The sequence below is a fragment of the Ceratotherium simum genome, chromosome 10 (assembly GCF_057802395.1).
Source record: "Ceratotherium simum simum isolate JZ-2026a chromosome 10, ASM5780239v1, whole genome shotgun sequence".
Lineage (NCBI taxonomy): Eukaryota > Metazoa > Chordata > Mammalia > Perissodactyla > Rhinocerotidae > Ceratotherium > Ceratotherium simum.
In genome coordinates, this window is record NC_141909.1 from 22,275,106 (window position 1) to 22,282,932 (window position 7,827).

At 34.3% G+C, this 7,827-nt stretch overlaps 1 long non-coding RNA gene across 1 annotated transcript; it reads right to left on the minus strand.

Annotated features, from left to right (window-relative positions):
- Positions 1–5,355: 5,355 nt before the first annotated feature.
- LOC147916075 (uncharacterized) lies at positions 5,356–7,540 on the minus strand. The gene is made up of 3 exons (XR_015553329.1): positions 7,342–7,540; positions 6,358–6,545; positions 5,356–5,765 (listed from the first exon to the last, which is right to left on the minus strand). It is a non-coding gene; the product is annotated as an uncharacterized LOC147916075 (long non-coding RNA).
- Positions 7,541–7,827: the final 287 nt, after the last annotated feature.

Consider the following 7,827-nt stretch of genomic DNA (forward strand, 5'->3'; position numbering starts at 1 on the left):
TTCAAGAATTTTGTTTAATAAACACTAAAAAATGTGTAAACAAGTTTGAGTTTCTTTTTCTTTCAGATAAAACACATTTGGAGGTAGACAGTCCATGTCTGCTGGTGGATTCACAATTTAAGTGTCTTCTGTTCTCAATACATCAGAGATACAAGATTCCTGATGAAGCTTCAGCCTACTCTTCCTCGTTCTAAGGGAGTAGACAGAAGAATGGGTAAGGGAGAAAATACTTGTTTTATTGATCACAGACAATGAATCATGCTTACTCTCACTGGCCAAAGCTATTGCAAGAGTGGCTATGACATTTAGTTTTAAACTGGAAATATTGTCCAATTCTAGTAATACAAAGATTATTCAATAATTAGGAAGGGGAGATGGGATATTGAAAAGACTACATACTGTCATCATCACAGCTGCGTGTATGCTCACACACCCTGCTTCATCTTCTGCTACAAGGCATGAAGATTTAGGCTTCTCATAACAATTTTTAAAATATGTTGGTACTATATCTGATGCTAAGTCTTCCTCTTGTACACTCTATCCCATAATCATTCACATTTGTCTACTCAAGGATATAACTCATGTGATTTCCCCTCTTACAAATCATCAAGGTTTGCCTCTCTAGTGAATTATACATATCAACCTACAGATGTACAACCATTATGAAACAACTCCTGCTTCATTTTTTTTTTGTGTGTTATAGTTTTTTATTAAGATTTCTCTACATGCCAAGTGTTCCCTGGCCCAATCCTAGATGTTTTCCAGTCTGCAGGATAATGCTATTCTTTTTTTTTATTATTATTTTTATTTTTTCTTTGAGATATAAATGACCTATAGCATTATATTAGTTTCAAGTGTACAATATAATGTTTCAATATTTGTATACGTTGTGAGATAATCACCATAATCATTTTAGTTAACATCCATCACTATACTTAGTTACAAAAAAAGTTTTTTTCTTGTGATGAGAACTTTTAAGATCTACTGTCTTAGCAACTTTCAAATATGCAATATAGTCACCATGCTGTACATTGCATCCCCATGACTTATTTATTTTATAGCTGGAAGTTTGTACCTTTTGACCCCCTTTACCCATTTCGCCCACCCCCATCCCCTTCCTCTGGCAACCACCAGTCTGTTCTCAATATCTATGAGCTTGGTTTTCTTTTTTTTTTTTAGATTCTATGTATAAGTGAGATTGTATAGTATTTGTCTTTCTCTGTCTTATTTCACTTAGCATAATGTCCTCAAGGTCCATCTGTGTTCTTGCAAATGGCAAGATTTTATTCTTTTTTATGGCTGAATGGTATTCCACTATATATATATATATATATACACACACACACACACACACACACACACACACACTACATTTTCTTTATCCATTCATCTGTTGATGGACACTTAGGTTGTTTCTGTATCTTGGCTATTGTAAATAATACTGCAATGAAATGGGGATGCATATATCTTTTTGAGTTAGTGTTTTTGTTTTCTCTGGATAAATACCCAGAAGTTGAATTGCTGGATCAAATGGTAGTTCTGTTTTTAATTTTTTGAGGAACGTGCATGCTCTTTTCCATAGTGGCTACACAAATTTCCATTTCCACCAACAGTGCACAGAGTTCCCTTTTCACCACATCATCACCTACACTTGTTATTTCTTGTTTTTTTGATAATAGCCATTCTAACAGGTGAGGTGATATCTCATTGTGGTTTGACTTGCATTTCCCTGATGATTAGTGTTGTTGAGCATCTTTCAATGTACCTGTTGGCCATCTGTATGTCTTCTTTGGAAAAATGTTTATTCAGACCCTCTACCCATATTTTTTTTTTTTTTGGTGAGGAAGATCAGCCCTGAGATAAGATCTATGCCAATCTTCCTCTTATCTTTTTTCTGCTAAGGAAGACCAGCCCTGAGCTAACATCTATTGCCAATCCTCCTCCTTTTTTTTTTTTTTTCCCTTTTTCTCCCCAAAGCCCCAGTAGATAGTTGTATGTCATAGTTGCATATCCTTCTAGTTGCTGTATGTGGGACGCGGCCTCAGCATGGCCGGACAAGCAGTGTGTCGGTGCACGCCCAGGATTCGAACCTGGGTCACTAGTAGTGGAGCGCGTGCACTTAACCGCTAAGCCACAGGGCCGGCCCCCCCGCCCATATTTTAACTGAATTGTTTGTTTTTTTGCTATTGAGTTGTATGAGTTCTTTATATATTTTGGATATTAACGCTTTATCAGATATACGATTTGCAGATATTTTCTCCCATTCAGTAGGTTGCCTTTTCATTTTGTTGATGGTTTTCTTTGCTTTACAGATGCTTCTTAGTTTGATATAGTCCCACTTGTTTATTTTTGCTTTTGTTGCCTTTGCTCTTGGTATCAGATTAAAAAAATCATTGCCAAGACCAATATCAAGGAGTTTATGCCTGTGTTTTCTTCTAAGAGTTTTGTGGTTTCAGGCCTTACATTCAAATCTTTAATCCATTTTGAGTTAATTTTTGTGTATTGTGTATGACAGTGGTCCAGTTTCATTCTTTTGCGCGTCTGTCCAGTTTTTACATCATTTACTGAAGAGATTGTTCTTTCCCCATTGTATATTCTTAGCTCCTTTGCCATAAATTAAGTGACCATATATGTGTGAAATTATTTCTAGGCTCTCTATTCTGTTCCCTTGATCTAAATGTCTGTTTTTATGTCAATACTATACTTTTTTGATTGTTATAGCTTTGTAATAAAGTTTGAAATCAAGGAGTGTCTTGCCTCCAGTATAACTGCTACTTTAAAGCATTTCTGTTATATAACCATCATGTACAAGCTACTGCCTCATGTCTTTCTCAGGCTGAGCAGTCCAATGCAGTAGGCATTAGCTGCATGTGGCTATTTAAATTTAAATTAATTAAAGTAAATATATTTAAAAATTTAGTTTCTCAGTTGCACTGGACACATTCAAGTATTCAATAACCACATGTGGCTAGTGCTGTCACATTGGACAGTACTGGTTATATACTTGCATCTTTGTAGAAAATGTAGTAGACAGCCGTATATAATGAAAATATACATGCTTTTTAGCAGTGGAAGATAATAAAATAGTATCTGTCAAAACTTGATAGATGCAACAAATGTTTTATATAAAGGAAAATGCATAGCTTTAAATGCATAAAAAATAAAGTTAAACTTTAATGAGTTTAGAAAAACAACAAAAGAATAACCCCAGTGATTAGAAAATATATAAGAAAATAAATAAATAAGATTAAAAATACGCTAGTAAAGAGAATCAACAAAGCCAAAAATTGGTTCTTTGAAATTGGTAATGAAATTCATCAACTGCTATTTAGGCTTATCCAGGAAAACAGATGTCACCTGGAAAATCAATGTTAAGAATGAATATGAAATTAATGACAGATACAACAGTGATTAGAAAGAAAATGAGGGTTCACTATTAATGACATTGTTTAAATAAATTTAAAGCATAGGCAGAAATATACAAACATCTAGAAAAATATAATTAGTGCTAAATCAAGAAGAAATAAACATCCTGAATAATCATATAATTATTAAAGTAATTGAAGTACTAATGAAAAGAAAACACTGGGACCAGTAGATTTTATCAACTAATTCTACCAAATTCTCAATGTGTAGATCATTCCAATATTATAGAAAACTAGACAATAGAAATGAGGGATATCCTGAAACTCATTCTCTTCATTCATTAAACTTAATACTATACCAGAAAAGAGTACAGAAAGAAAATAGAGACCAATGAACAAAGATGAAAAATTTAACAATATATAAGCAATTAGTATTAAATTCAATAACATATAAAAAAGTTATATATATATAATGAGATATAGTATAATATAATATAATATAATGAGAATAAATAGAATTTATCCTGAAAAATGTCAGGTTGATTTAACAAATAGACATATATGCATATATTTCCCACATTTACTGATTAAAGGGAAAATTATAGAATCATTTCTATTGATAAGTAAAGAACTTATAAAAACGCATCCATTTCGTAACCATTTATGATAACTATTCTTAGCAAACTAAAAATTGAAAGTAACTCACTTAAACTCATAAAGAATACATACAAAAACAATACCCTATGACACAGCCCATCATTAGTGAGGAAATTTTTGAATCATTCTCTTTAAAATAAGAAAGAAAATGTAAGTACCTATTATTGTCATTTCTGACCAATATTGAAATGGGAGCTTGAACCAATGCATTAAGGGTAAAAAAAAAAAAAATTAAATAACAAAAGATTTGGTAAGAAAAAGAAGAAACAAAGCATTTGTTATCTAGAAGCCTATTATTGTGCTGTTCATTTGCCTCTTACCTCTCATATTTCCTCCCTGTCCCTTTTCTGCTCTGTTCTGTATAGCAGTGTTCCCCAATTTCCAGGTTTCCATGAAAACTCGCTTCCTGGTAGATGTAGCCATGGAAGCTACTAGCAGAAGCTTGGAGTACAGGAAGAACAAGAGGCCAGGGTGTTTCTCTCTCTCTCCTGATCTCTCTAAGGTGGTATCTCCAGCAGCAACTCTGTCTCTACATGGCGCCAAATTGCAAAAGACAGTTCCTTACTCTGTGATCATGGTTTCTATTGGGAACCTTCCTATTTCCTACTCTCCTCAAGGTTCTAGCTGCTTCCGGAATGCCTTGGTTTCTGAGCACAGGTAGAACTGCATCTTCCATTGTTTTATCAGCAAAAGGAAGTGGCAGAAGTTTTCAGATGTTGCTAAATGCTGGTTGTCTCACCTCCCCCCCCTCCCCGGTTGCCCTTCCAGCTTTTCCATCACTTGAGTATCCCAATCCCTCGTATTAATGTCAATCTCACTGAAATAAGAAGAGTGATTTCTCTTTTCCTGACTTGACCTGGAGTAATATAGATGTAATGAGGTAAAGAAGGAAAGGGCATTCCCAGGACAAAGATTAACGACTGTGCAACAGGCTTAAGGAGCAATAAGTCAAGACATCATTTGATAAAAATCTAAAACTGACCACTCAATTAATAGTGAGAAAAGATATTTTGTAGTATCTTTAGTGCCTCTATCTCAATCCCAGAGTAACTCAAATACAAAGTCTCCACTCCTTAGTGCTGTTAATTTCAAAGACGCTAATAGCAGCCAACTCCTACTTTCATCACATGACTTAGCATAATCCTTTCTAAAATTGATGATTGTTCCATATAGAGGATCCAAGGGATGCAGTGTCCTTGGAAGGCAATCAAGTAAAGGAGACATGTTTTAAGAAGAAGAGATTTATAGTATTTTATTTATAATGGAAAATAAATTTCCAGAAAGTGGAGGGGAGAGATTGCAAGAGGGAAAAAAGAATACGGAATTGAAGACATACCAAGTATCATGTTTATTAGTGAGGGTTCTTGAGAGAAACAAAATCAATAGGATATATATGGATATATGTAAGAGGAGCTTTACTATAGAAATTGGCTCACACAGTTACGGAGGCTGAGAAGTCCCACAATCTGCTATCTGCAAGCTAAAGAACCAGGATAGCCAGTGATACAGTTCACTTTGAATCCAAAGGCCTGAGAACCAGGGGAACTGAACTCCCAGTCCAAAGTCAAAGGCCTGAAAACGACGGGGCTGCTGGTGTGAGTCCTGGAATCTGACGGCCTGAGAATCAGGAGCTGTGATGTTCAAGGGCAGGAGATGCTGGACCTCTAGCTCAAGAAGAGAGAGGGAATTCACTCTTCCTCCACCTTTTTGTTCCATTCAGGCCCCCAATGGATTGGATGATGCCTGCAGAGAGCACATTAATTCTCTGTCACTCAGTCTACTGAATCAAATGCTAATCTCATCCAGAAACACCCTCACAGACACACTCAGAAATAATGTTTTACCAGCTATCTGGGCATCCCTCAGCCAGTCAAATTGACACATAAAATTCACCCTCACACATGGAAACAAGGTCTGTGGGAGAAGAAGGGGGACTAACACTTGCTGTGTGACGCAGGATGACGGGACAGTGGGGATGGAGTTGTCATTGCCTTAAGGTTCTGATAAAAGCAGCCTTGGACCTGGTGGATATCAAAACTGAGATGGTTATGTTCCGTGGCCTGGATCAGTGTGATTTAGTCTATGTTAAGGCCTCTCACCTGCATATTGGTGACTATTAGTGAACTGATTATTGGAGTCTCATGTGTATACATGCCTATGGATTTTAAGATTTTAGAACTCAAAGAATAGTCTAAGGTAAAGTCTTTGAGGGCAGTAATCATGTGTTATGCTTGTCATAGAAAAACACAACTTCTAAAATTGAATTATTTGTGGAAATTAATTTGTAAATCAATATCTATTCATTAACTTTTTAATTCATTCTACAAATACTTACTCTTGTGTGCTAGGCACTCTTCTAGGTGCTGGTGATATGGCAGTGAGGGAACATGTCAGAGACTCCTGTCCTGACAGAGCTGATGCCAGAGTTTGTAGCAGAGTATGAGAGATGATTACAAATCCAATGAGATGTCAGTATGCTTTTGAAAAAGTCTCTTACAATATAAATATGAAAATGCTGGACTACTAAATCCAATATAAAAAAAGAATAGAAGAAAAATCTTAGATATAATACATGAATATGTTCAAATTTTGTATTATATTATCTTATTTTAAATATAGCAGATAATGCATCTCATTTATAATCTCTCTATTATAGTCAAAGTTTGGAAAAAATGTGTTTACCACTTTACAAACAGTTGATTTCTAGTCCACTTCCACTTGAAGTGATAAGTCTCTCTATCCAAAAAGACCAAATTTATTATGATGGCCTTGGTAAATTTATGATTTATAATTTATTCATTTAACAGTTTCAATGCAGGAAAATAAGTATAAGAAAAGTTAAAGAAAATTATAATTATACAACTAGTACTGGATCCATCTCTCCAAAAGTAGAGTAACTTTTATGTCTACATGGAAAAAAAATCTATCTTTTAGTATTTGGTATTCCTTTAAAAAGTCTAATGCAAGCTTCTTTCTTTTGTACATACTGCAAAGTTTACCTTAAACCTTTAAAGAGTCATGAATTTTTACATCTGCTTAACCTTAGAACCTGGCTTAACAATGAAGCAAATTTTTCAAAGAGAAATTTATAATATTAAAGTATACCTCAAGCTCTCAATATTTTATGCATTAAATTTGGGAAATTTATTATGAGGTACATGAAGTTGACTCCAATATTAAAAAAAATCTAGTTTTCATTAATTTTCTTGTATATACTAAAGAAAGAGAAATTATTAGTTCAAATGAATAAGATTTTTAATATTACCCCATAGTGGAGTACAGTGAGTAAAGCATTCTCCTATTAGAAGGAATTGCTTACCATTAGAGATATTATTAAACTTCATTGGAAGGGAGCAAAGATAAATTAGCAGCCTCTGTAATAAACGAGCCTCCATCAAAATCTTGGGAAGATAATTACTACTTTAAAATATCTTATATGAGTGCTTCATAGATGGGGAAAATTCTGTGAAGAAAGACAGAAAGTGATTTTAAGTTTACTGAATATTTTGCAAGATGAAGGGATGGGAGAGGCATTAGAGCAATATCTTAAACAGGAAACAATGTAGAATAATATTAATTTTACAGGCTATTTTCATGATGGAATTAAATCACAATGTAGCATAATTACAAATGGAGAAAAACACCCACATATATAGATGTTAACTGTTAAAATAGGAAGGTGTTAACATTAGATGACATCCTCAGAGAATGTATTTGTTGGCTTTATTCTTATGTTATATCAAGTCATCCTTATCACCAAGCATGTACTTTATAAGTTTGAACCATCACTTTCCCTATATTATAT